General features: G+C 48.5%; 1 non-coding gene across 1 annotated transcript; it reads right to left on the reverse strand.

The window, feature by feature from the left end:
* Positions 1–302: 302 nt before the first annotated feature.
* LOC127484961 (U6 spliceosomal RNA) lies at positions 303–409 on the reverse strand. Its single transcript, XR_007912157.2, has one exon. It is a non-coding gene; the product is annotated as a U6 spliceosomal RNA (small nuclear RNA).
* Between the last annotated feature and the right edge of the window lie 27,446 nt (positions 410–27,855).

A 27,855-nucleotide genomic window follows, 5' to 3' on the forward strand; every position in this document is an offset into this window, starting at 1 on the left:
GTACCTCCTTCTTTGATGGCCCGTTCTTTCCACTGGGATCTCACTCACAGAGATCTTTCATTTAGATCTTCTTCTTTTTTTTTTTTCCAGAGCGTCTTGGCTTTCCATGCCTAAAATACTCTCATGGGCTCTTCAGCCAGATGCGAATGCCTTAAGGGCTGATTCTGAGGCTAGAGTGCTGTTTAGGACAACTGCCATTCTATGAATCTGCTGTTACCCTGCTTCCCATGTTGGATCATTCTCTCCCTTTTTTATTCTATCAGTTAGTATTAGCAGACGCTAGTCTTGTTTGTGTGATCCCTAAAAATATGGAATGCTTCACGAATTTGCGTGTCATCCTTGTGCAGGGGCCATGCTAATCTTCTCTGTATCGTTCCAATTTTAGTATATGTGTTGCCAAAGCGAGCATGATCTCTGAATTCTAACGAGAAAATTCTGGAGGGTCATCTGCCCTTCTCAGATGCAGAGGTCTGTCTGCAGAGGGGGGTGATTGGATAGAGGCTGGAATCAGGCAGCCCCTGGCAGGTTTGGAGCCAGGCTATCAGAGGTGGGGAGGTGGCTGGCCGAGAGCTCACAAGCCAATCTAGAACTGGGCTAGAGTTGAATCAATAGGTATCTACCTTGGTGAACTTCTACATGGGGCTTGTGTAAGGCTTGAGAACGTGACTCTCTTCTTTTTTAAAAAATAAACTTCATTTCAACAATCTGTTTTGTTTGTTTGAAAGGCAGAGTTACAGAGAGAGAGATCTCTGAGAAAGAAGGAGAAAGAAAGAGAGATCTTCCAACAGTCGGTCCACTTCCTGTCACTTCCTAAATGGCCACAACTGTTAGAGGATCCAGGAGCTTCATCCAGGTTTCCCATTCGGGTGCAGGGGACCAAGCATTTGGGCCGTCTTCTGCTGCTTTTCCAGGCACATTAGTAGGGAGCTGGATCAGAAGTGGAGTGGCCAGGACTCAAATTGATACCCTTGTGGGATGCAGGGGTTGCAGGCAGTGGGTTTACCCACTCCAGAACAGTGCTGACTCCCAGAATGTGACCTTTCTAAGGGATGACCTTAACAGCAGATTGAGACAGAGGGAGGAGAAAGACAAGGACAGACTGCACTCAGACTTTTTAATTCATGTGCACAATGGCGATGGGAGGCAGAGATGCAGAAGCCTATGGTGGTGCTAGAAGCAGCAATCAGAACGGCTCTCTCATTGTGGCAAGTGGGATTCCAGACAAATGAAACATTTTATTTGACTGTCTTCAGCAAACTTGACCCTAGGGCAGCCCTTTCACACCTTTTCTAAACCCAAGCCTCCAGGGTGTTGGAAGCCAAGCTTCCTTCCCGCTTCCCCATTGGTAGTCAACCTCTTTCAGGGCTTATCCTGGGGCTGCTGTTGGGTGCTGGGGGTCTGAAAGTATCTGGCTAGGTGGGGGAGGGATCCATAGGCATGCATAACTAGAACAGTGGTGAGGTGGGGACCTGCTGCCCCATTTGTCAAATGAAAGGGCTGATCCAAGTGACTTCAGGACGCTTGGCTGAAGTGCGATGGGACGCTGAGGCCGCCAAACCTCAGGTTCTCTTATTTTAAAAATTATTTCATTTGATTTTTAAAGACTTCTGAGAGAGAGAGATTGAGAGTGCTTCATTTACTGGTTCACACCCCAGTTGGCCACAATGGCTTGAGCTGTGCCAATCTGAAGCCAGGAGCCAGGAGCTTCTTCTGGGTCTCCCTCGCGGGTGCAGGGGCCCCAGGACATGAGCCATATTCTGCTGCTTACCCAGGCCATAGCAGAGAGCTGGATGGGAAGTGGAGCATCGGGACTTGAACTGGTGCCCATATGGGATGTGGACACTGCAGGCGGCAGCTTTACCCACTACGCCAATAGCACCAGCACCACAATTCCATGTTGATAGTCCCCTTTTAATTTTGGTTCCTTGTCCTATAACTGCATCCCTCATTCTCTCTTAAATAACATACAAGCCAAAGCTCTTAATTAAGTCCTAACTATTCCTGCTCAGAGTCCCAGGTGTCCAGGGGGAGAGAGATCCTGGAGAATTACTGTGCACCAAAACACTTGTTTTTGTTTTTCTGTGTGGCCAAACTTCGGAGGGTAGCAGATAGTGGTTAAGTGACCTTTAGCTCCCAGGACTGATTCCTGGAGAAGGTGAAACAGTGGCCTCTCCATTGACTGGGAATTTGATAGTGGTATGACATGCTCACAATGTGGCTTGGAACTAAGTGATTTAATTAGAGGAGTTTGACAATCAAATATACATTGGAACAGTCAACAGGGACTTGGAGCTGGACAGCGGCTGGAGGAGCTCCTGGTCTCTCAACATTCACAGATGCAGATAATGCGTGTTATTACCAAAGCATCAGACTGCACAATTTCACATCTCCCACAGGCCTGGAGGTGGTCAAGATGCTGGACCAGGATGCTGAGCCTGTTTTTTCTCACCCCATAAAGAGCTTCCTAATTCAACAAGCAGGGATAATAGTTATTACAGGAAGTATTCTGTTGGTTAATTAGCTTCTTTAGAATGGCTAATTCAGTTCTCAGCTGAAAGCACGCTCCATGTTGACCAGACCTTAATTTCTTCCATTTTAAAAGGACACATCTGGGAGAGAAAGATGAATCTGACAATGCAGAGGGACAACTGTGGGAGCAGAGTTTGCAAAGGGCAGAGGTAATCTTCTCCATGATTGTTCCTTTGGGAGCCCACTGTAGGCTGTGGCAGCTTAAGAGAAAGGTCCGTGTTTCTCTCATCATTGTTTTCAGAGTATGTTAGGTAGCAGCATCTGGAATGAATGAGTGAATCCAGAGCTCCCCCCTACCCCTGCCAAGGAATATCCATAGTGGATGCTCCCAGGGCTGAGAAGCCACCCTACAAGAGTGAGGTCCCCAACAAGCACCCCACAACTTGATACATCCTATCCCATTGTTGTTGTGCTCTAGATCTCAACCTGTCCCTGACTTTTTTCATTTGATATGGTTTCTGAGATCTGTTCTTATTCCTAGATGCAATTGCTATTTACAACCGTTGTATAATATTTCATTACACATTTATATCAAACTATCTAGAGATACAAGGGGATTTCAAAAAGTGCACGGAGAATGTATATTAGGAAGAAACTGTGCATGGATTTTTGTTTTCCTTTGCAGCAAAGTAATTTTTTTTTTTTTACAGGCAGAGTGGACAGTGAGAGAGAGAGACAGAGAGAAAGGTCTTCCTTTGCCGTTGGTTCACCCTCCAATGTCTGCCACAGCCGGCGCGCTGCACTGATCTGAAGGCAGGAGCCAGGTGCTTATCCTGGTCTCCCATGGGGTGCAGGGCCCAAGCACCTGGGCCATCCTCCACTGCACTCCCTGGCCTCCGCAGAGAGCTGGCCTGGAAGAGGGGCAACCGGAACAGAATCTGGCGCCCCGACTGGGGCTAGAACCTGGTGTGCCGCTGCCGCAAGGCGGAGGATTAGCCTAGTGAGCCGTGGCGCCGGCCAGCAAAGTAATCTTTTAATTCCATTTCCATGACAGTTGAAAGGTCCCCTTGTAGATTTCAGGTTGCCTCCCACAACTAACTGCAATTCCACCCGTGCTGCCTCTGAAAGCACAAATGCATCCTTGTGCTTATCTTCTCCAGACATGCAGTCTTCACTTGTTTGGGGTTCAGGCAAATGGATTTCAATTACTAATCCATTGCCTTCCTCACCAGTTTGCAGGTTCCCCTGCAGCTGCTAACAGACCTCACATCACGGGGTGGTTATGGGCAGAAATGAGATCACGTGTATGATGAGCTGAGCACCTGCTCTGGCAAGCCGCAAATTCTGCATCGATGATGTGACCTCTCCAGAGCCTGGGACACATTAGGACTTCAATGAATACCACTAAAGCCATGAAGGCTTGATTAGCTCTGGTGACCTGGTGTCTGCCTCCTCACGAAGCTAGGGATATGTGAGCACATCTCGGGACACGCAGAGCACGAGGTGTTAAGGAGATCATGATTACGACGGTCGCCATTAATCCTCCCAAATTATTCCCCTTTTGCAGATGATGAAACTGAAACTTAGCGCCTATGATCATTCAGCGTGGCTGTGGCAGAACTGGGACTCAAACCCCGGGCTAACTCCAAAGCTTTTGTTTAACTATTTTGTTGTATTGCCACCCTGGGGAAGTGGGCTGGCATTGTTACTATTTCAGCAGCAATGGCATTTATTTTCTTTCAGTGTGGGGAATACATTTAAGGTAATAATTGAAGAGTCAATGAATGTTTACTGAGATCTAACATGCACTAGGCCAGGGCCATTTTTCAGGTATATTGGTGCAAACTACTGGAAGACACCCCCTCTGGGTAGATGCAGCTGCGGGCTCATGGCGTGGTCAGTAGAAGCTGGGCTGGATTATGGCCAGGCCACGTAAAATGCCCAGCTGAACTGGGTTCCCTGGGAACGTGCCGTGATGTTGAACCCATTTCTCCACAACAGTCCTATGGGGCAGGTATGGTAGTTCTCTTCCACAGATGAAGAGCCTGAGGTTCAGACTTGTGCCATTTCCAAGGCTACACAGGTCTCTGCAGATCTGGCATTCCTATTGGAGTTCTTTTGTCTTCAAACCCACAGACTGGTTAAACATAAAGAGAGTAAGGGGTGGGCAGCTTTGTGGCACCCAGGGTTAAGCTGTATGCCTGCGGAGCTGGCATCCCATATCAGGACACCAGTTCTAGTCCTTGCTGCTCTGCTTCTGATCCAGCTCTGTGCCAATGCACCTGGGAAAGCAGTGGATGATGGCCCTAGTGTTTGAGCTCTTGCCACCCACAGGGGAGACCCTCCTGCCTGTGGAAGTCCTGGCTCCTGGCTTTCGCCTAGCCCCACCCTGGTTGTTGAGGCCATTTGGGGAGTGAAAAGGCAGATAAAAGAGTGCTCACTCTCTCTGTCTCTCTTTTTGTCTTTATCACACTGACTTTCAAATAAATAAAATAAATCTGTGTGTGTGTGTGTGTGTGTGTGTGTGTGTGTGTGTGAAGCAGAGAAACTTAGGTCATTCCGGAGGAGTCTGGCCTGGAATTCAGGAGGTAGTGGCTGGGACCTGCCAAATTTGACACTGGCTGCCGCTCTTCCCGCCTTCTTGCCTTGATGTAGGCGCCTCTCTGGGGACGGATAGGGGTGGGCCCTCTGCAGCGCTCCAGTGGAGACAAAGTTCCAGGCAGGCTGCAGCCATCTGGTGAGAAAGCACCACAACCTGGGACCGTGGAATGCGCGTGCCTGCAGGGCGCCACCTGCTGTTGGGGCGGGTGAGGTGTCGGGCTTCATTAATGGCCCTGGGCTGCTTCCACACGGGGATGGGCAGCTGTGCCCGCCGCACAGAGAGCCAGCAGGTTCTGCGAGTGGCAGAGAGGCCTGGGCTGAAATCTGACTTGGCCCTCAGTAGCAAACCTCTCTCAGTGCCTCCATCCCCTCAACTCTTCCCTGGTTCTCCCTTGCTGTCTCAGGTCCTTGGGAGGCTGGGTTTGTGATCTCCCTGGTTTTAGAACATGGTTTGAAAATACTCAGGATATTTCTGCCCCTGAAGGGGATGTACTCTCCTTGCATTTGGATGGGCCATTCATAATCCATTCCTAGTAGACGTTTCCTCCGTCCAGTGTTACAGGGAACATTTTCCCATCAAAAAGCTATCCGAGGTGCTTGAGAGATCACAACAAACTTGAGAGAGTCACAGCTCAAAGGACGGAGGCCAAGCAACATGCATTTATATTCCCATGTAACAAGAGCTAAAGTCAGCACTCACACACTCTGGGGGGAATCAGAGAAGACTTCCTGGTGGAAGTGATGTTGAACTTGAGCCCTAAATGATGAGTAAGAAGTGGAGAGGGAAGGCAGTGTCGGGAGGAAGGAGTTGTGTGTGCAGAGGTCCAGGCAACTCAAGGCCAGCTTGTTTGAGGAACAGAAAAGCCAAGAGACGAAGATCCCTCAGGGTGATTTTTAAGCCACAGTAATGCAGTTGGACATTCTCTTGAGGACAAAAGGAGGCCTGGAGGGATTTGGAACAGAGGATTAAGCTGCTCTGCAGCTGACAAAGATTGGCTCTGGTCCTGCAGAGATGGGAATGGGGTGGGGGTGCTGGCGGCAGTCAGAGAGACCAGACAGAAAGCGGCTCTAACAGTCCTGGTGTTGGTTCCGCAGCCTCGCTGTGCCCACCTGCAGAGCAGACTCGGTCCTCCCACATGAGCAGGTGGACTGAACCTGTCTGCCTCTGGCTCTCTGAGGTCCCCGAGGGAGGTGAGCACCTGTCCTCCCATTTTCCTGGTTTCCAGACCACCGCTCTGCTCCGAAGCTTCCTCTCCCCCAGTCCCGATCACTTACCCAGCAGCCTGCAGCCTGATCAGCCTGTGCCTCAGCCTGGGCCCTTCCACTCCCCTTCCCACACCCCTTTGATCTTCTTGTGACCTCCCCATGGCAGGGCAGGGATAAATCTGCTGGCTTCTTGGCTGGGGAGTTGGGCCTTGCTCCTGGCTCTGCCCAAGACATCAGCTCAGCGGGACAGAGCCTGCCGGTTCACCTTAGCCTGGAGCAAGGCAGAGCCATGAAGGAGCTCTGGTGGTTGGAAGCTCTTGCAGCAGATGCGAGAAAAGAAAGAGGAACCAATTCCGGTCCTCCATCCACAGTTTGCCTGTCATGGTGGCTCTCAGCCCTGGCTGCACATGGAGTCACCGTGGGGCCCTTTTTATTAAAGTGCTTGCTTCTCACCTCAAGAGATACTGATCCAATTGGCACAGTAAGAACCCAGGCCAATATAGTTTTTTTTTTTTTTAAGATTTATTTATTGTATTTGAAATGTAGAGTTACAGAGAGGGAAAGGCAGAGAAACAGAGACACAGAGAGAGAAAGGTCTTCCATCTGCTGGTTCACTCCCCAAATGGCCGTCACAGCCAGGGATGGGCCAGGCTGAAGCCAGGAGCTAGGAGCTTCATCTGGGTCTCTCACATGGATGCAGGGGCCCAAAGACTTGGGCCATTTTCCACTGCTGTCCCGGACACACTAGTAAGGAACTGGATGGGAAGTGGAGTGGCCAGGACTCGAACCTGTGTTCATATGGGATGCCAGCCCTGCAGGCAGTGAGTGGCTTAACCTACCACATCACAGTGCCGGCCCCCACCATAGTTTTGAAGCTGCCCAGGTGTTGCTAACATGTAACCGGGATGCAGAAGCACAGCTCCATCAACATCAGAATTCAGAGAGAGGCCGACACGAGGAAAGGCATCCAAGCAGGAGCTTCAGCTCTGATCGTTTTTTGCTGGGTTCGCCTCTGACACATCACGGCTTCTTGGAACCTCATCAATTTCCTCCTGTGTAAAATGAGGGGGTTAACAGGACTTACCCCTTAAGAGGGCTAGGGGACCCACCATGCCGTGCTTCTGCATTGGCTGGTAATGGAGCCCAAGCATACGTACCAGCTGGCCATTTGTCTTATTTTTATGCCGTCATGTTGGGTACTGCCCTCTTCCACTAATTCTTTCTTCCCCAGCACGCATGTGTGATGAGATGATCGGATTTCTAATGCTCATCTGTGAGGGGGGAGGTACTAAGTGAAGGGGAAAGGCACAGGCTTAAAACTCTTGGAAAATAATTAAACAGAACACGCTCATCTCCAGAGACTTTCCACCAACCTCCATGTCCTCTCCTTGTGCTCAAAGGTTTATAGACAGGATCTAGGCCAACAAAAGTATTTCAGTACCAAGCATGCAGCCCCATTGAGGAGCGAGAGGGAATTCTGGGAATTTGCCCTTAACTAAGTAGTTTCAAATGAGAGAAGACTGCCCGCGACTTTCCTGCTAAGGATGTCCCATCGACTCCGAGTCACCTTCTGCTTTTCTTCCGGCTCCCTTGGGTGGGTTTGATATGCGATAGATAGGCAGCTAGCTGGGTCTGCCAAGCTGGAAGTCACAAGCCCTCATGTAATTCTATCCTCCTACCTGTCAATCAAAGAGGCCCTTTTCCGGGGATATATCAGCTTCATCCGGGTCCTAAGGGAAACACCATGAAAATCTGGATGTTGAGCTCTACATGGAGCTTGTGGAGGTGCTGTGACGCCTGTAGGCACCACTCATAAAAGAGTCTAACAACGAGGAGGAGGGGCTCTCTTTCCCTCCTGACTGCTGTAGACCATGGCTGGAGGGGCTGCCATGAGCTCTCTCTCTCTCTCCCCTTCCCCACGCCTTCTCCTTCCAGGAACTCATTAGGCCCACTGCCTGCTCGTGATGGGCATTTCTCTGTGTGAGGCAACCCATGCTCTCTGTGTGTGTGTGTGTGTGCGCGCGTGCGCGCTCACTTTCTCATCTTCTGAATACACGTTATCATTTTGTGCAGCTTATATATGTCAGCACTTAGCAAGTTTGTCCTTGTGCATGAAGAGCCTGGCGTAAAAAAAGTTAATTTCCCCCTCACCCACATCAGATTGAAGAGGGCTAATGATATCTAGCAGGGAAGGGGATGAGTGAGCCCTCTCTATCACTGTTGGCTCTGCAAAGAACTCTGTCCCCTATTCTGCTGGGCACAGCACAACTGTCAGTGGAGAAGAGAAAGGTTGAGCAAACTCATCCCCACTCCAGAAATATTACCTCAAAATACCCTCTTCGTAACAAAAGTGGTGATGTGTCTCTCTCAACGTTTGGGACTCTAAGAATTAGGCTACATCGCTCTGGGACTGCTGAAGCTGAGTGCTGGAGAGAGGCCCAGAGAACCAAGTGATGGCTGATGGGCAAAGCCCAAGCCTGCGTGTCAGGAGTGATGGGATTTCCAGCCCAAAGGACACCACCTTGCCTTTCCATAGAGGCTGGCTCTCCATGAAGATGGAAAGCCAATGACATTTTCAAATAGGCGCCCTGGAAGGATTAAACTAATGACTAACAGCAATTCAATTCCTGAAAGTTAGTACTCTCTCAAGAAGTACAATTATCCCAAAGAATTTCTAAAATGCTTTTATAGTACCAGGAAGTCCTGTGCGTTCAATCACTTAATAATTCAGCAAACATTTGCTGTCCTCAGAAGCATCTGCTTCTCCTGTTTCACACCCATCCAGGGCAAGGGCAGACTGAATGGCAGTCACTGATGGGTGATGGAACTGATTCTCACACAGGCAACTTTGTGTGCGTGACCTGGGGGCAAGTAGCTTCAAAGATTTAATTAAATTCACAGATTTGTGTGTGTATGTGTCCTGATGAGTTGAATCTCCAATTCACTATGCAAAGAAGCCTTTTTAGCAAAACTTAAAACTACCATGACTTGGCATTAATTATTAATAATTATAAAATTATTATGACTTCAACATCAATTTTTATTGGTTCCATTAAACTTTATTTAACATTTATCCTAAGGCAACCTGGCAACACAGTGAATGAGATAAAACTTGTCCAGTGCTTAGCACACTGTCAGACATTTAGTAAGCAGACAAGAAATAATAGTTCTCATTTTATCGTAGGAAAGTTGTGATTTTCTCAAAACTAAAGCACTTTGGGAAAATTTTATTTTTTCCATAAGAGGAGTAACAATGTGTTAACTTAATTGTCAGCATGCTTATTAAGGAATCATCATATCCCTGAACCTCAGGTTTAGCTATTCATTGACATGGTTGTTTTTGATTGGTTTAACCCTTTCTTGAATGAATAATATCATCAGTAGCACCTATTACAACTATAACTATTATAAATATTAATATTCATAGTGATAATGCTAGGCATGACATAATTATAGCTCCCATCTGTTGTTTCTATTGGCCTAGGACTCCACCCCCTTGGATCTGGTCTTGGTTGGGGCATCAAATGTGCACCTTCCCTTAGAGAGTGACTCAGAGATGGTGACTGGCGGAAGCACTTGAAGACACTGCCATTTTTTTAAAATTTATTTGACAGAGTTAGACAGTGAGAGAGAGAGAGACAGAGAGAAAGGTCCTCCTTCCATTGGTTCACTCCCCAAATGGCCGCTGCGGCTGGAGCTACGCAGATCCGAAGCCAGGAGCCAGGTGCTTCCTCCTGGTCTCCTATGCAGGTGCAGGGGCCCAAGCACTTGGGCCATCATCCACTGTCCTCCTGGGCCACTGCAGAGAGCTGGACTGGAAGAGGAGCAACTGGGACTAGAACCTGGTGCCCATATGGGATGCTGGTGCCGCAGGTGGAGGATTAACCAAGTGAGCCATGGCGCCAGCCCCTGAAGACACTACCATTAGTTTCTGTGACTTGTCCTCCTGGGGTGTTCCTGTCCCCTGGTCTTTTCCAAAGCTTGACCACTCAATGGATCCTTTGATTCTGTCAGCCATCTCATAGTCAACCACTAGATTTGCTTTTCCTTTGTCATAAGTTTGCCACAGGTGACTTGCTTTGCTTAGTAATCAGAGAATGTTTAGCAATCAAAGAGCCAAAAAGGTAGGTAGCATTAATAATAGTTGTGTTGTCATCAGTGTTGACGCTACACTAGTATTAACTACTATATGCTCTATGAAGACTCTATTTATTATGTTCTGGGGATATTTTAAGTATTCTTTCATTGTATCTTCCTAAGAACTCTATTAGCAGCAGACATATACCCTTCTCCTTGCCTGTTGTAGATGGAGAAACTGATTTAGAAAGATCAAACAACTCACTAGTGTTATAGTAAGTGATAGAAAGCTCAAGATTCAAAGCAGCGTCTCCAACTGTGGTCCTCACACCCTCCCTCACCCAACCACCTTTCTTGTCCACGACTCCACGGTGGTGTGCCTGGCAATGTGTTAATCACCATCTGTCCATTGCCTCGTCTAATTTGCATAAAAATGATCACATTTCCTTATGGGTTCTGAGGGCAGCACTACAGATGAGGAAACAGGGGCTCAGGGGGGTTAAATGCTCTGTGCAAGATTGCTCAGCTACTAACATTCTGCACTAAGCCATCAGGCCCAGAAAGGTCTAGGCCTGTTGGGAGAAGGATGAAGAAAAGGGCTTTGGTCTGCCCAGGTAACAGAACAAAAGAACCTTTAAAAGAGGCCGAGAATTATTCTTCCTTTGGAGGGTTCCCAGGAGGTTTCAACAGAAAGAGAAAACTTCCCTATACAAAGATAACTTTGAAACACTCATGTCTAGGCCCGTTTTTTTCCCCCCTGTCTTTTTTTTTTTTTTTCTTTGAGAATTCCAGGCCTGGTTAGATCATGCTCTGGCCTTGAGCCGGCCAAGGGCCATCGTTTAAATCACTAGGCTCCTGATGACCTTACAAGAACATCTTAAAAGGATAAATCTATTTGTTTTACACTGAGATAATGGAAAATAAAGCTACCCGTGCTCCTCTCCGGGAGACCTTGCTTGCCAAGTTGGTTTTCATAACATACTTTTACAGTTGATTTATCCTCTCTGAAAAGTGAGACTTAAAGACCAAAAAATAAAGACGCACTTAGTAGTGCGTGTGCCAAAAATAAGCATGAAAGCCAGGAGTGCCGTCAGAGACCCTGTTACCAGAATGGGCAGGTTGATCCGCTTCCAGCCCTGCGAACAAAGACCCCAAATTACACCGAACTGGGGAACCTTTCAGTGGCTGTATTTTGTGGTCTTTGTCAGAAAGCAAACGATTGGAAGGCACTTCGGTGGCTGCTGTTTGGCCTCCTCCACCGGCATTTACGACCCCCCACCCCCAAACTCCTAGGTCAAGTGGGATAGAAATTTGGCATTTGTACCCGGGAAGTAGATTGGGTTTGAGAGCTCTGGCAGGGATGCATTTTCAGAGGCTGCTGATGGAGGTGGGGTGGGGGGTAATCAAGAAGATGGCTGAGGAAGAAATTCTTTCTGCTGTGCCTTTTAAAGCCGTTATTTCTGGACAAGAACTACCTTTTCCACAAGTCTCAGGAGCGTGGAAGGAGGATATTGGCATTGACTTAATGTCTCTGTGCCTCATATCCTCTTTTGCAGAATAGAGGCAATCTTTTTCCTGACTCGGCTGGATGGGAGCACCACTTGAGATGAAGCAGCCACAGTGCTTGGCACAGGGTAAGTGGCCAAGAACTGATATTCTATTGTTATCGTTGCGCTACTCCCAGCTGTGTCCAAGCGGAATCATCTCGGGGCTGCAGGCTACAGCTTGGATGCTGTTTGTCCCTGTCTTTGTCTGAGGTCCATGTGCTGGAAGCCTGATCCTCCAGGTGACAATGCTGAGGTGGTAGGACCTTTAAGAGGTGGGACCTAGTGGGAGGTCCTTGAGTCACCCAGCAGCCATACCTTGGAGATGATTGAGGTATTTTTCATGGGACCGCTTGGTATTGCTCTCATGATGGTTACTGCAAAAGCCTGACCTACCTCTTTCTTCGGCTTCCTGTATCAAGATGGGATCAGTCACTTGCACCTGCCTGTGCTCACACCCTTGCCATATGCCCTCACCAGAACTGAGCCATTGTTCTTGAGCCTCCAAAACTGTGCTATTCCTTATAGTGACAAAAGCTGACTAATTCACCATGTATGGCCACGGGCCTGCCCTCAGGGGGCTTATAGCCTACCTGGAGTATCTCCAAATCCCTTCCTGGGCTAACATTCTATTATCTGAGTCCATAAAACTGAAGCCCAAAATGATTAAGTGACTTGTTCAAAGTCACACGTTAGCAAATTTAATTCTGTTGCTATCTTTTATATCAGTTATCTGTTGCTGTGTGTAACATAACAAATTACTCTAAAATAGAGACACTTAAAGCAACAGACATAGGGTGGGCATTTGGCCTAGTAGTTAAGACACTTGTAAGGATACCCACCTCTCATACTGAATACCCGGGTTCAGTTCTTAGCTCAGACTCCAAGTTTGTGCTGATAAAGGCTCTAGAAGGCAACGTGTGATGGCTGGAGTAATGGAGTCCCTGGCACCCCATGGGAGACCTGAATTGAATTCCCAGCTCCTGGCTGCAGCCTGGGCTCTTGTGGGCGTTTCAGCTGTGAACCAGCAACAGGAGGTCTCTTCATCAGTCTGTTGGAATGTCTGTCTCTCTGCCTCTCAAAAACAAACAAACAAACAAGCAAAACCTCAAAAGCCAAGGAGCATGGATCATCTCCCATGATTTCGGGGGTGTCAGGTTTCAGGGATCTAGAAGCGGCTCACATTTGCGGGTTCTGGCTCAGAGTCTCCCATGAGGTTGCAGTCAAGTTGTCAGCTGGGGCTGTGGTTTCTGGAGGACTGACTGTGGCTGGAACACCCATTTCCAAGAAGACTCCAGCGAGTAGCAAAATATGTCACCCCAAAATATGCTGCCCTGGCATGGGGATTATTTTGAGCTGGCAGCAAATGAGAAGAAGCAGAAACAAGAAGAGCTCTCTGTGCGCTCCCTCTTCGCTTAACAACAGGATGTAAATGTGCAAGTGTCTCTCCTCTCCTTTTTACCTAGAAGGACAGAAGTTAATCTCTGGAGGCAATTCTGCACTCCTATTAGCCTGAGGAATGTACGTTCCCCTGGAGGAATCTGTATAACAAAACAAACCTTATTAATTAGCTTTCCATTAGTTCCTCCATATATTTGCCATCCCATCCCCTGTTGACCCTACGACTTAGCCTTGTCACGTCTTTCCACGTGCATTGTTCTTTCGTGAAAAAATGCAATGTAAGCCCAAACTCTAACCACCCTTTGGAGTTATTCATCACTGGGTGCCCCCGTGAGTATGCGTCACGTACAGCATAGTAAACTTGTTTGTTTTCCTCTGCTTAATCTGCATTTTATCAGTCGAATTGGCAGGGCCTCAGCCATGGCCTTGGCGTGGGTAGAGGGAGACAGCTCTTCTCCTCTCTGGCTGTTCGGAGGGTTGCCGTCTGGGGCTTCGGGGTCTTGCCCATGAGCCTCTCTACTGGGTTGCCTGGGGCCCGGCGTGCGTGATCCAAGACAGCGCTGAGGGAGGCTGCAGCGTCTTTCAGGACCTGCTCTCAGATGGCTGTGCAGTCGCATCTCTGTCCTGTCGTGGGTCACGCTGTCGACAGGGACTACGCAAGTTTCCGACTGCCGGTAGTCAGAGGTCGTCGGACACCTTCCCGGAGGCTGCTGATCAGGACTTCTTAAGCTAAAGAGCGCGTTCTTAGCGTGCCCACAGAGAGCTGCTCCCCCACCAGCCTCCACTCCGGCAATGCTCCTTGTTGTGCTCTGGGCACTTTTTCAGTTCCTCACACGCACCATGTTCCCTCGCAGCCGCATTTGTGAGTGATTTGCCACTTCGCCATGGATGCTTCCTCTCCTGAAGCATGAATGCATCACTCTGTTAATCTCCTACACTCCTCTTCATCCTTTAAAGCTCAGCGCCACCCACGCTTCCTCCAGGAAGCCTTCCGAGATCCCCTGGACTAAGTCTCATCTTCTGATCACATGCACCATATTGGCAATAATCAAGTTATTGATTATTGAATAGCTATCTCCTTTACAGAAATGCACTTTTCACTTGTTCTTTGTGGGCCACCAGCAGGGGGAAGAGATAATAAAGTCGGGTTCACATTTAGGCTCCTTCCCTGAGAATCCTGGGTCCAGACTCTTAATAACCACTTTTAAATCCTCATTCCTAAAGGGAGAAAATAGCTGTTCCTGTGCCTTGTTCTTATGTAAGGCTCTTCTCATTAGTTCTAAACATAGGACCATGCAGATTTTCCACACTGAACCTCTAGACTCTTTCGGCTTCCAGGGCCCCGACATTGATCACCAGAAAGCACTTTTTGCACATTTTATCTCATTCCCTGGTCCATCTGATTATTCTTTGCCAGAAGTACAGTGTTAAAGTCACTAGCAACACTATTTGTCAGGGCTTTCTTTGGAGGTTGAGTCCTGATTCTAGAAAACACTGCAGGGAAGTGTTGGAGAAGAGAATTCCTCGTTTCTCTTGGTGGTGTGGCTTGGCATACTGAGCAAGCTGCTTGGAAGGGCTTAATCCAGTCTTCTGTCGGTCAACACACACACACACACACATATGCATGTGCACAACACACTCCGCTTGCATTTGCTATGATGATGTAATTCATAGACTTGCGTATCCACATATGTGTATCCCTGTTGCACGTGTGTGTGTGTGTGTGTGTGTGTTGGGACGATGAGACGGTCTCAGCTGAAATGGACTTCGTAGCAGTGGGAGTGGTGAGAGATCACCAGGAGGTGATTTGTGGGAAGGCAGTCCCACCCCTAACCGAGAGGAATGATGGGATGGAGCAGCCCATGGGATCAACCACAGCCAGCTTTTGAGTCCTGCAGAAAGGGTATCCTTAAGGGTGAGAAGGAGAAACTCTTTGTGTGATGGACTCAGTGCAGAGCCTTTTGGAGGCCTGGGGGACCCCACATTCTGCTGAATGTGGAGGAGCGGCTGTCTCTGAATGGCCCAGCACATCCTGCTGGCACCTAGGGACCCAGCCGGGATGGGAGCAGCAGCAGGCAGCCCCTTCATGGGAGACCTTGGCATTGTGGCAGAGTGGCATCAGCAGCATCTGGGAGGCACACACTGGGAGCTCCCCAAGGGGCTTTAGATGCAGGTGACGCAAGCAGGGTGGGAGGGAGACAAGAACGAGCCAGGGTCTGCCGCTGGATGCCTGGGGTCTGTGGTGAGTGACTGGTGTATGCATACCAGGAGACACCCCCAGGGGATGCCAGGAAAGCAAGAGACAGACTCCCTGGGCACTGATGTTCTCCACTGTCTTATAGGAGAAAAGCCAGTGAACGGCGGGGAAGGCTGTGACAGGCTGTGACCTGTTCCTACCCACAGATGGGAGAGACCCGAGAAACTCAAGCGCCCACGTAGATAAACGCATTGAAGAGATCACGCGGTCTGCCGCTGGGCTTTCCGGCGGAGGAAGCTGAAGCCCGGGGTAAGGGCTGGTTTTCCCAGGGCAGAGGGCAGAGACGGATATCGGTTGTAGCCTTGCTTCTAAGAGAGTTTGTGGAACTCCATAGATCGCCAGTATTTCCCAAGCACCACTGGCACTTGGAGGGGTGGGCTGATGCGAAGACAGCAGGCTACCAGGTTGGCTGACTCCATATGTTGTGACAATGAGGGCAGAAGAAAGCCAGCCTGCCCGAGTTGCGTCCCTTGATGGCACAGCCTGGGTTCAGGGCCATCCTCCATAGTGGTTGTTCTGTTGGTCCGAAGCTGTGAACTCAGCAAAGAGGAGCAAGTGCCCTGACAAAGACGGACAGTTCCTGAGCGACAGGGCTTCCCAAGCAGCCATGGAAGAGGGAGTGGAGACAGGGGCTGAAGTTCACAGCCCTGGCAGAGTGGGCAGTCGCCATGAGTGACAGCATTCCTGCCTGAGCCTGGGAGGGGCAGCCCCAGGCCACCAGGCAAGGGTAACAGATGCTAAAATGGGGAAGAAGTGCAAGTGGAGGTCACGGACAAAACACCGCTTCCCGATTTTACTTGGAGGCCTCCAGCCAGGCTCCCTGGCTTCCTCCAGGCAGGACTCCGTGGTTTCAGGTGGTATGAGGCCACGTGTCCTAACATCTCCTATCCCTGTTTGAGAGATGTTCCAGCCTGATCCACGTTTAGGTTCTTGGGTCTTCCCTGCAATTATGGGATGGGGGTAAGGACAGGAGGGGGAAACAAAAGGGAAAGAAAGGAAGAAGAGAGAATGAAGGAGGGGAAAAAGGGAGGGTGAAGGAGGGAAGAGAGACAAACATATGGAAGAGAATGAGAAACACACGTGCACATCCACAACACACAAGAAGAAAGAGCAGACAAGGGCAGCAAGTTGCTTCCAGGGTGTAAGGGACTGAAACGCCCACTTTCTAGACCTTCGGAGACCACTGTTTAACAGCATCCAGCTGCCTGGCAGGTGGACCTCTCACCTGACTCCCACGAGAGCTCCTTGCCTCTGGAAAGCGGCATGATTTACGAGTCCCTCTGGGCTCCCAGCCAGACGGCCACTCCCACCCACCACATACAGGCTGACCCTGCAATGCCCTCCTCGGTGCACGTGGTCCAGCAGGTGGATTTGAATTTCTAATGAGGGCAGGCACCTGTGCTTCCCTGAAGCACTTGCCATGATGATGGAGAGCAGACCCAGACTCTGTCCAAGAGGAAGCGCCTAGCAGAGGAAATACACAAGACAGACTTGCAGGAGGCATGCAATATGTGAACGTGAGGTCGCTGCTCTGGGTCATGAACTGTTTACTTTTCCCGGGCTGCATTTTACTGCTCAGAAACAGAAGGGGAAGCATACACCGGGATGAGATCAGATTTTCCAATGAAACATGATAAGAGAAAGAGTCCAGAGCCAAGTCACAGGTAAAAGGGCCCAGTCCACCAGAGAGACATTGGCCAGGGGCTGGGTGTCAACACAGCCCCAGTCCAGTCTGACTTATGGCTGTCCTGAGGCTCTCGGGGGCCCACTGTGAGGGACAAGGGCTGAAGGAGGCTTGCAGAGCCCAAGGGAGGCACGCGTGGACATGGATTTATGGGGGCCCCTGACAGATCCCTCCTGCCTTCTAATTTCTTTGGAGAGCAGCACACTTCCCCTGATAACAATTCTACTGTAGCTCTCATGGAGACTCAAGATGGAAAGTTTAAGGTTCATGGTCAAGCCAGTGGTGCAGGGGGAAGAGACAAGACTTTGCTGAAAATCCTAAATCTCAAGAGGCAACATGATTCATGCTACTCATCTCGAAGCTGCCTGCCATAGAGTAACCCCTTCCTTCCCAGGGAGCCCTCCTCGAGAGACTGCCTAATCAAGTCAGGCCAAGGGCATGGATGCCAGCTTCGAAGTCACAGCCATCTCTCAATGCTGCTTAAAGGGAATATTGTTGTCTGCTAACTATCTCCATGCCTCTCCCTTATAGCCTGTTGAAAGAACTTTCTCTTCAATCACTATCCAGCCTCTGACCTAGAAGGAGGTAACTTCTGCTCCTTTAGGTCCAGACTGCTCAAACTTTAGCCCATAGACCAGCATCACTGGTACTATTTGAGATCTTGTAAGGAATCTGGTCCTTGTCTCAGTCCCATTAGGTCAAAGTCGTGTATTATCAGGAGCTCAACAAGGGCCCCGTTGCCTTCAGGTTGGATGTTCAGAGGTTACAGTAGTCAGACTGGCCATGGGCAGATGGCAGATGGCCATGGGCAGAGGCTGCTGTTCCATGGGTAACTTTATCTCAGCTACCTTGACCATTGCATTCATGGCCATCATGTCGGCTTTGGGTGGCTGATGATAAACATGCACTAACGTCAACTCAGTTGTTCAATGTCTCATCCAGCGTGGATGCGCTCTTGTCCACCTGTAGCACACTTTCTGGTTACACTTGCTGCCCACCCCCATACGCCTATCAACATGCTTCTACTCTGCACCTTGCCTGCAATTGTTTGGTCCATTTCATTTCAGGCTCATGAGCAGCCAGCAAAGTCCTTCACTGGCTTCTTTGAATTGACTCATATTCCCCCAAGACAGATGACCCATGGGCACCACTCAAAGCTCTAGTCGTTGGAAAGATGAACCCTTAACAGTGTCTTCCAAGTCCACTCCTGGATGTGGCCGGGATGCACCTCAGCCTACACTACATACCATCCCGTTTCATCCACAAAGCAACCGGCAAGGGAATCCCCTTAACCACAGGGCCATATGTGCGAGGTGAGAGGAGCCTGGAACATCACAGAGGATGGCATGGGAGGCTCGAGTTTCTGCTCACCACTGTGCCCTCGGGCCGTGTTTGGCCTCAATTTCAGATGGACTGTTCCCATCTTTGGAAGGACTATTGAGGGCCTATGCATCTTTGGCACTGGGAGGGTCTGCTGGGTCTCAGCTTTTAAGGGGAAGTTCCATATTCCTGGTCATTTGATTCTTCAGAGCCAAGTGTTCTGTGTGTTCACCAAAGTACAACACTTCAGGGTTTGTTCCTTGGAAAGCATATAACTGTGTGTTGCAGATGGCATGACTTTGGTCCGGAAACTCTGGGCCCTGTGTTGCTTCTGGGGCTTGGCATAAGATCCGTATCACATCTTTCCCCATCACTGACACCTCCAACCCCAGGTGGTCTGTCTGCCAGAGCTTATGCTCCAAGTGGCAGAGCTGCCTGAACTGGAGTCTGGATTCGCTGCAGATGCCTTTCTTATACCAGGCGCCGAGCAAAGTTGGCTACCTTCCAGGGCTTCCAGGGTATGGGCTGGAGAAACATGACTGGCCAGAGAATATGCTGCCTACAGAACTCAACCCAAAGGGGCCTGACAGACATGGAACGTCAGTCTTTGAGGTGGAGGATGTAGGAGGCACTGATTTAATGTTTACTTTCAACAGGCTCTCTCAGCATGCCCCTCCTCAGTAGATGTATAATCATCTTATTCACATGCCTTGTTCTGTGGCCTCAGAGGGTTTCTCTCTCCCCGTCTGGTATGAGTTGCTTTACCAAGATCTCCAGTGTGCTGGCCACCTCTTCTTCTTCCTGCTTTGTCATTAATGGGGTGGATCAGTGTGATATTTGAAAGGATGTCCACATGGTCTAGGTTTCTTTGGACTCTGTTGTGATAAGAACATAGGACATAGACCTAGGACAGTTCAGGGCATGCATGTTATTGGCCATTGCACACGAGCATAAATTATTTTTGATTCTTATTTTTTTAAAAAAGACTTCTTTTGGGCCAGCGCTCTGGCCCAGTAGGTTAATACTTTGCCTGTATCCCATATGGGCTCTGGTTCTAATCCTGGCTGCTCTTCTTCCATTCCAGCCCTCTGCTATGGCGTGAGAAAACAGTGGAAGATGTCCCAAGTGGGAACCTGTACCTGCATGGGAGACCCAGAAGTTCCTGGCTCCTGGCTTTGGATTGGCTCAGCTCCAGCCCTTGAGGCCATTTGGGGAGTGAACCAGCAGATGGAAGACCTTTCTCTCTGTCCCTCCCTCTCACTGTCTGTAACTCTAACACTCAAATAAATAAAATCTTTTATTAAAAAGATTCATTTTACTTATTTGAAATGCAGAGTTACAGAGAGAGAGAGGGAGAGAGAGAGAGACAGAGACAGAGATAAAGAGAGGGAGATATCTTTCATCTGCTGGTTCACTTCCCAAATGGCCACAATGGCCAGGGTTGGGCCAAACTGAAGCCAGGAGCCAGGAGACTCTTCCCTGTCTCCCACATGGGTGCAGGGGTCCAAGGACTTGGGCCATCTTCCATTGCTTTACCAGGCACATTATAAAGGAGCTGGATTGGAAATAGAGCAGCCAGAACTTGAACAGAGGCCATAAGGGATGCCGCCATTGCAGGAATGGCTTTACCAGCTATACCATGATGCAGCCCCATGATTCTTATTCTTAACAGATGCATACCACGTGCCTTCTGTAGGCAGCCATAATTGAAACTACTGCTTGGTTGAGTATGTGGTAGTCTACGGTCATACACACTGCAGGGCCAGACTGGTGAACTGAATGGGGATAGGGAGAGATGGAAAAGATGACCAGCACTGCCTCACTAGATCCTCCAACTCTACCAACCCCCTGGAATGGGAATTGGTTTTCATTCACTGTCTTGCAGGGGTTGGGGGTGGGGATGACAGCTTCAGAGGCTTTTACCCTGAACCTTCATTGACCGGGCTGCCTGGGAAGAAGGCAGATTTGACTCAAATCCAGGTCACTTTTGGATAGACTTCACATATCCTAAAATTTGCTAGCAAAAATTGATATAGTTGTGTATTTCTCTAGGACCTATAGCTTTCTATTGAATTCTCAAAGGATTCTCTGATGCCTGAAAAGTAATATGCCAATGATATAAAGCTTCACTAGATTGTCCTAATGATTTTCCCCGATCCTCTTCATACTCTGTCTTGTTTAAAGAGTTGTTTAGGTGCAATAGTAATTTAGAAGTTCATGGAAAATTTGTATTATGAAGAAAATACACATGCATTTCAAAAATTTTTTTTCATTAAACTAAAAATATCTTTTAATTCCATTTCCCACTAACTTGAGAAGTGCCTTAATTCTTTTGGACCAATGACATTTGCCTTCTTTGTTATCCTAAAACTCAATAAAGGCATACCCAGCTCAGGGCCTTTGTATTAGCTGTTCCCTCTGCCTAAAACACCCTTCTCGTAGGTGCTCCCATGGCTGTTTTTCTTTGGTGTTGTTTTCTTAATCTCAGATTCCCATTTAAGTATTCCCTACTCAGAGAGGCCTATTCTGATTCTACAAACCACAGTAATGAGTCACTTTGTAGCATATTCCCATTTCATTTCAAGTAATACATCAAAGTTAGTTTTAAAAAAATTTTAGTTTATTTAAAAGGCAGGATGACATAGAGGGAAGGAGAGACACAGAGATATACATCTTCCATCTGCTGATTCAATCTCCAAATGCCCGCAGCAGCCAGGGCTGGGCTAAGACAAAGACAGGAGAGTGGAACTCTGGGTCTCCCATGTGTGTGGCAGCGGCTCAAGTACTTGGGTCATCTTCTGCTGCTTCCCAGTAGCATTAGCAGGAAGCCAATTAGCATTAATTAGCATTAGCAGGAAGTTCAGGGGTTACTCAGTCTCAGGCATTCTGATATGGGAATTCCAAGTGGAGGCTTAACTCACTGTACAACAAGACTCCACCATCTCTGTTTCTAACACAATACTCTCACCATCTTGTCTTCCTTATTTATTAGATGAAGAAGCATCATTGTCCAGTACTATGTAAAGTCCATGAAATAGGAACCCTCTGTCTTGCTCATCGCACTGTTCCTACCACCTGGAGTGGTGCCTGACAGACATTCAAAATGTTTTCTTCAACAAGATAATTTTTAAGACGTTCTTGGCTTCTCCACACATTAGGAAATATTTCCCACATGCCCCCTCTTATGTCATCCTTACAGCACTATAAAATATAAATAACTCAAACATGCAAAATAGTCCAGACACCTCCATATTTGACTCCAAGATGAATGAGATGTTAACATTTTGCTTCCATTACCTCCGACTTCACCTCTCCTTCTTCCATATTTTACCTGAGATGTCCTAGCTGTCGCTCCTCCACTCACGGAGGAGCGGCACCGGACCAGACGCTGTTATTCCCTTTCAGTCGGTTTTTTCTACAGTAAAGCAAGAACAAGTAAAGAGAAGAAAGAAAGAACGAGGTAACGAACTCCCCAGCGAGCTCTCCAACCAACTCTCCAACCCACCAACCCCAACCGAGACGTCGCTCTCTCCCTTTATAGTCCTCTCCCACCAATCCGTGCTCCGCTGTCCACGTGTTGAGCACGCCGTTCTCTTCCAATCAGAGGTAGGATCAGCTCCTGCAGCTTCTTAGTCAAATTGATGAAGCAGCTGTGTAAAATTTGTTTACTTTCCTCTCAGCGCCATGTTGTGGAAGACAGGCCCTGCCTCCCACACTAGCCCCTTTTCAGTGGGAATTGCTGCCTTGAGGTTAAAGAGTTATTTCTTTTATGTGTTTTCATAGTCGAATGGGATGTTTGCATTCGCATACAATATATCCTAATTTTTCTATATTTGGAGCTGGTGGGTAAATGCTTGCAGGCTGTTTGTATCTATTTGTATCTTTTGGTCGTTTGTGTGGCAGTATTTAACATTGCTCTCCAGCCGCAGAATTGAACAGCTCTGCAGCCACCCCACTGGGGACTTACTGTCACGGGAGATAATAAAGCTGCTCATTATTTGGGGCACATGAGTTGGGCTGTTGTTCTGAGCAGCTGGAAGCCTGCTAACTGTGAGTCTTCCTCTTTGGCATTTCTCACCGTGGAGTCCCTGAGCTGCAGATGGGCTTCCCGGTCCCATTTGGCTGCAGGTTTCCTGGGGTGTAGGCAGTTTTAGTTTCTTCTCCAACTCATATTTGCTTTTGCATTTGTCATTTATTGTCATGTGCTATGGTCTGAGGGTTTGCAGACCTCTCACATTTTTGTTGAAACAACACAAAGTGATGGTGTTAGGAGATGGGGCTTTGGGGAGGTGATTAGGCTGGGAGAGTGGAGCTCTCGTGAATTCAGGATTATTCCCATTATAAACGGCTGTCTCAATGTGCTTGGGTTGCTATATCAAACATGCCATCAATGGGGTAACTTATAAGTCCAAGATGAAGGGAGAAGCAGATTCCATGTCTGGAGGGTGCCCTCACGTCATGCCCTCGGGGCTCCTTGGTAAGGGCCCAAATCCCACTCCTGGGGGCTCTGCCCTCATGATCCACCCATCCTCAAAAGGTTCCACAGCTTAACATCAGCGCATTGGAGATTGGGTTTCAATACATGGATTTTGTTTCTGCGGGGGTGGGGGTGGATGCAGTGGGCACAGACATTCAGAGCACAGCAGGGACCTGAAGGGATCAGAGTTTCTTCCCTTCCACCACATGATCACACAGCCAGAAGTCGCCATCCTGACCCTGGAAGTGATCAACTCAGCGGAAATGGAACCTGCTGGCCCCTTGATCCCAGCCTTCCCAGTCTGCAGAACTGTGGGTGTATTTCTGTTGTTTAGAAGCCACCCATTTTATGGTCTGTTGCTGTGGCAGAGCAAATACACTAAGACTCTGTGTCAGGAATTCGGCACCTTAGAGCAACATGGTTTGTTATTATCTCACACGGTTTCGGAGAGGCGGGAATCTGAGAGCAGCTTAGCAGGGTGGTCCGCAGGTTAGGGTTCCCTCCGTAGTGCTCTCCAGGGCTGCAGCACCGGCTCCCGAGATGATTTACATGACTGTTGTCAGGAAGCTTCAGCTCCTCTCCACAGGGCTTTGGTAAAGAGACAGGGAGAGAGAAGGGGTGATGGGGGGGGGGGAGAGAAAGAGAGAGAGAGAAAGATAGCTTCCATTTACGTTTCACTCCCCAAATGGTGCAACAGCCAAAGCTGGGCCAGGCCAAAGCCAGGAGCCAGGAGCTTCATCCAGGTCTCCCACATGGGTACAGGGGCCTACACATTTGGAACATCTTCTTCTGCCTCTTCTAGGCCATTAGCAGGGAGCTGGATAGGAAGTACAGCAGTTGGGACTCGAACCAGTGTCCATATGCTATGCCAGCATCTCTGGTGGCAGCTTTACCTGCTCCTCCACAACTCGGGTCCTGAGAGTCACCTTGACTGCTGCTCCACTGTTACCTTCCACATGCCATCAATCATAGAGCCATCTTTAAACTTCAAACAGCCACTGTCTGCCCTCTGATTGCTTCCTGCTCTTCCTGCTGCTCTTCTACAATTCTTTGCTTTCAAGACCTACCTCCATCTACATGGTCCCTTCTTGTCTTCTGTCCTCTACTCTCTCTTCCTTCATTTTTTTATTAGGTCTCAAGTTCAATGTCACTTCCTCAAGGAAGCTTTTCTGATCCAGACAAGATTGAGCCCCCCATTACTAGCTTCCAGAACATTCTGTTTTTGCTAGTCCTGCCCATCACATTTACTCAATGTCTCATTGCTATCTGGTGTGTGAGTCCACACGTGGGGGACCACACAAGTTTTATACATAGCTATACTCCCAGGACTTGAAATGACACATGTCAAAAGCATTAAATAAATTGAGTTCAAGAAGTGAATGAATGATGTTTACCTAACAAGAATCTGAAATTTCTCTTTTATTTCTTTTCACAGAAGGAGATGGGTTGCTTTATACACAAACCAGTGACTAATGTGGCAAGATTGAAACAGACATTTGATGCAAGGACCCTCCAGGGGATTCTTCTGGGTCCTGGGCTGGTTCCAATTAGAACAGGCCTCTGAGTTTTACCTGCAAGCAGACACACTGCCTGTAGACCTCCAAGTGGAAGCACACAAGTATAATGCAATATATTTTTCAGACATGCTTTTTCCCCCAATCAATATAGCAAACTAAGTTACATTATGCACCTGAGGAAAACAGCACTGATTTTAGTTTAATTTTAGTTGATTACCTGAAGGCAGGATTTTTTGAAAACTGCAAGGTAGGGTGTTCACAGGCAGTTGCAGTAATAGTCAACATTGACTGCTGTTATGTACACCAGCCTCACTTGAATCTTCTCACCAAAATTATAAGGTAATCACTACCTCCTCTTTATAGATGAGGAAACTGCACAACTTGACCTGAGGGGCCAGGGACCTTGCACAAGTTCCATGTCCACTAGGAGCCTTGATCTTTACTGGGGTCTGTTGACTGTAGCACCTTTCTTGTGCCACTGTACCCTGTTCCCCTGTCTTACTCTTTTTTTTGTTTGTTTGTTTCCTTCCCTACTTTTTAACTCTTGAGCTAATCACCCAGACTGTGGTCAACATTTTGTGTGTCTTTTGTAAAGCTTGACAATTCAGTTGCCTGGCAGACAACTTTTTTACACAAAAACTTGAAGCTTATAAACATACATATGGAAGTCAAGAGCAGGTTTCCCTGAGTGGTTCAGGAGCATTTGCCCATGGAGCAGGGAAGCTTGCTGGATTTCAGCAATTTGCATGAAGAATGACATAGAGCAGAAAGAATGTGGCCAGAGAAAGACCCACAGACGCACCTACCCCCTTGCCCGGCTCCCTGTGGAAAGGCAGTGGAGCTGAGCCAGACCTGGAGGCAGAACACGACTGCTTGGTGTGTAGGTGAACAGCCGGGATTCATTAGGGCTAGCGACGTTCGTGGTGGGGCCAGTTAAGCAGGCTCCAGTGGAAGAGCCCTTTGTCTTTCCCACAGGCTACCCTTCTCCATGTCTGGCCCTGCTTGACTTGAACTTTGTGTTTTGTGCAACTGCTGAAAACCAAGCTTAATTACCAGAGGTCTGGGATGCCTCTCTGGGTTTGCAGACCAGTTTCCCTCCAGCCTTCTTTCCTTTGGTTTCTCGAGTGTGTGGTTGTGCTCAACTGCTGATCTGCATGAGTTACAGTCTGGAGATGCAGGAGCTGTTGGCACTGACAAGCCATCTCTACTGTGCCTCCCTGATGGCCCTGGAAAGATACAGGTTTTGTTTAGTGACTCATTCTTTCCTGTGAAAATTAGTGGGTATTAGGACTTGCAATTAAATGGGTGGCCTGACTCCATCGACCACAGCCAGTTGTCGATTTTTGATTGTAAGTACATAATTCTTAATTCCAGGTATCACTCCCCACTTCTCAGCATGCCCCTTTGCCTTCTTCACCCACAATCTCTCTTGTGATTTAGTTTTTCCCTGATATGTTTGCAATAAGTATGAGTGAGAGGAGGAGATAAGCTTAACAGAAATAGCGAACGTCGGAGGAGGCACGTATCCTAGTTCTTAGGATGTCTGTGGCTCACGTTGGAGTGTCCAGCTCTTGACTCCAGCTCCCTGCCAATGCAGACCCAGGGAGGCAGCAGTGAGGGCTCAAGTGATTGGGTTCTGGTTCGCGTCCATTGCTCACTCCTTCCTCCAGGCTTCACAATGGTCCAGGGTGATTTGCCTTCCTGGGGCTTTGCTCTGGGCCCAGCACTCCTTGCTCCTAAACCACTAGGAGCCTCCTCAAAATAGAGAATAGAATTCAAACACGGGCCACATGGAGAGTCTTTCCCTGATCTCTGCCATGACCAAATCACACATCCACATTGTCTATTCTCTTTTCTGGCTCTCCCCTCACCCACCTTCTTCTTTTAAAGATTTTTTTATTTATTTACTTGAAAGGCAGAGTTACAGAGAGAGTTACTGAGTGAACCATCCACTGGTTCACTTCCCAAATGGCCACAATAGCCAGGACTGGGCCAATCAGAAGTCAGGAGCCAGGAGCTTCTTCCAGGTCTCCCACATGGGTGCAGGGGCCCCAGGACTTGGGCCATCTTCTACTGCTTTCCCAGGCCATAGCAGCGAGCCGGATCAAAAGTGGAGCAGCTGGGACACAAACTGGCGCCAATATGGGATGCTGGCACTGCAGGTGGTGGCTTCACTTGCTACGCCACAGCACCGGCCCCTGGGTTTCTTTCTTCAGTTGATTTTGCCCTGCATATCTGCGTCTGTATCTATGCCTGCCTTTCTATTTATCAAAACTGTTTAAAATGCATTTTAATGGAATACATGGCCACAGATCTTCTGTGGCAAAGTCTGGATATAAATTATGATATAAACACAGAAGCACCCACTATTCCTCAGTGGCTCTGGCCACTTGTCTCCTAGAAAAACCTCTCTACTCTCCACGGACAGAGCAACTTTCCCTCTCTGAGTGCAGGTCAAGACGTCCCGCTCCGGGATTCCTCCCCACTAGCCCTGTCCCCAAACAGTCACTCGCTTTTCTCAACTTTGGTCCTTAATCTGACAAGACCAGCTGGGGCCCTCCGTGGCCCCACGCCCCAGCTCTGGGTTGCACCTGAGTGTGAGTGTTGCCTTGTCACTTCTAGCCGAGTGATCTTGAGTAAGTCGCCTAATCTGAGTCCTCAGCTCTGCATCCAGGATTCGTGGATGGTACCACCTGGTGCACCGTGACTGTAAGGGTTCATTACAATCCTGTATACACAGTGGCCTAAGAAGCTGTGTAGGCAGTGGCCACAGCCTCTGCACCTAAGCCTCCTGAGTTCAAACCCTGGCTGTGGTCCTTGACCTTCTGACCCTTCACTGGCTCAATATCCCTATCTCTCTGGAGAGGACAGGCTCACTGTGAACAATAAATGAGTTAATGCAGGAAGATGCCTGGACACTGCAGGGGACATGCCTGGACACCTGGCACAGAGAAGCTAATCTGAGCAGTCTCCTAGCATCTTGTAAAGCATTCTTCCTCACTTCAAGATGTCATTTGCTGACTTGTACCCTCGTCCTGACCCCTCCTAGTGGAGTTGGGGTGGAGTTGGGGACCTTTTTTTTTTTTTTAAGATTTTATTTATTTATTTGAGAGGTAGCATTACAGAGAGAAAGGTCTTCCATCCGCTGGTTCGCTCCCCAAATGGCTGCAACCTCTGGAGCTGAGCTCATCCAAAGCCAGGAGCCAGGAGCTTCTTCTGGGTCTCCCACATGGGTGCAGGGGCCCAAGTTTGGGCCATCTTCCACTGCTTTCCCAGGCGATAGCAGAGAGCTGGATTGGAAG

The sequence above is a fragment of the Oryctolagus cuniculus genome, chromosome 1 (assembly GCF_964237555.1).
Source record: "Oryctolagus cuniculus chromosome 1, mOryCun1.1, whole genome shotgun sequence".
In the NCBI taxonomy this organism is placed as follows: Eukaryota; Metazoa; Chordata; class Mammalia; order Lagomorpha; family Leporidae; genus Oryctolagus; species Oryctolagus cuniculus.